The following is a 1,617-nucleotide window of genomic DNA, read 5'->3' as shown; positions in this document are numbered from 1 at the left end:
GCTGGACCCTTTCTCCTCAGCACAGAGGAGGGACTGTCCTGTCAGTGCATCCGGGGCATGTCTGACAGCAGAGCTCGGGGTGGAGCGAAGTCCTCAGCCATCCCTCCCCTTCCTGTAGGACTAGCTCTACGTCATTGGACTCCGGCAGTGAGTGGCAGGCAAGCAGGGACTGAGAGACCCAGTGCATCAAGGGAGACCAGGTGTTTAGGGATGAGCTGCCTAAACACACCAAGTAGTTGAGAGGAATAGGGCTGGGCACACAAGACACACACCAACGCTTGTGAAAAACACAGCTCCAAGCCATTTACATTCACATTTCAGCAGTAGCACCAGCATCCGAATTCCAAGCAAATGACATCAGGCAGCTGTACAGAAAGGCCTACAGGCTTTAATTACTTTGGAGGACAGCCTGGTGGCCAAAGAAAGTCTTATTACAAACTGTCTGGGAGGCAGATTCTAGACCCCAGAAGAGATTGTGTTAAAGGCCGGTTTCAAGACTGGCCCTCCTCCCTGTCCACTGCCTCTTCTCAGAAGACATTAGCTCAACGAGGAAGAAAATGAGGCAGCTCACCTCTGCAGGCCTCTGAGTAGCTGCAAGAATTTTAGGTCCAGAAGAACAAGAGCATGGACCACGTTTGTCTTGCCCAGTGGTGAGTCTCCAGTGCAGACACGGTGGAAGCTCCCTAATATCTGTTGAATGAATGAGCAACAGTGATTTTACCACCCAAATCCATGTGACCTTAATCAGTCTCAATCTGCTCCCAAAGGACAAATAAATGTATTTTACAGGAGATTATGAGATTTGGGACCACAGATGGCATTTCCTAGCCTTCTTTCTTAATATTTTAATTTTTTATTATATAATATTTAATATATACAAAAATATGTGTAGTGTCTATGTAATAAAGCAATAAATAAAGCATGGCAATGAAACACACACTGGTGAAGCCACCGCCAAAATAAAGAACCAATGTTTTACCAATACCATGGATGCATTCCCCCCCAAGAGTGCACAGCCCTGCTGTCCCACAAAGATAACCACTATTTTCTTTTCTTTTTTTTTTAATACTTATTTATTTGGCTGTGCCGAGTCTTAGTTGTGGCATGCGGGATCTTTAGTTGCGGCGTGCAGGATCTTTAGTTGTGGCATGTGGGATCTTTAGTTGTGGCGTGCAGGATCTTTAGTTGTGGCATGTGGGATCTTTAGTTGCGGCATGTGGACTGTTAGTTGCGGCATGTGGACTGTTAGTTGCGGCATGCGGGATCTAGTTCCCTGACCAGGAATCGAACCTGGGCCCCCTGCATTGGGAGCATGGAGTCTTAACCACTGGACCACCAGGGAAGTCCCAGATAACAACTATTTTCAATTTTATGTTTCCATTCCCTGGATTTTTTAAAATATAGCTGTACCTCCTCATCTTCGTGACTTATTAAACAATATGTTTCATTCTGTTTGCTTTTGAGTTTAAAAATATATTGATTATAGTCCTCTATGACTTGCCTTTTATTCAACATGTTTCTAAGATTATCCTCATGGCTATGAGTAGACGTATGGCATTCATTTTTCACTGCTACTTAATATCCCATTTGTGTGACTATACCGGAATTTATGTATTC

General features: G+C 44.4%; 1 non-coding gene across 1 annotated transcript; it reads right to left on the bottom strand.

Moving 5' to 3' along the window:
- Nucleotides 1–1,269: 1,269 nt before the first annotated feature.
- On the bottom strand, nt 1,270–1,342 carry TRNAW-CCA (transfer RNA tryptophan (anticodon CCA)). The gene has a single exon. It is a non-coding gene; the product is annotated as a tRNA-Trp (tRNA).
- Between the last annotated feature and the right edge of the window lie 275 nt (nt 1,343–1,617).

The sequence above is a fragment of the Eubalaena glacialis genome, chromosome 8 (assembly GCF_028564815.1).
Source record: "Eubalaena glacialis isolate mEubGla1 chromosome 8, mEubGla1.1.hap2.+ XY, whole genome shotgun sequence".
Lineage (NCBI taxonomy): Eukaryota > Metazoa > Chordata > Mammalia > Artiodactyla > Balaenidae > Eubalaena > Eubalaena glacialis.
The sequence above is the reverse complement of the archived record's forward strand: the minus strand, read 5'-3'. Positions and strand labels throughout refer to the sequence as shown.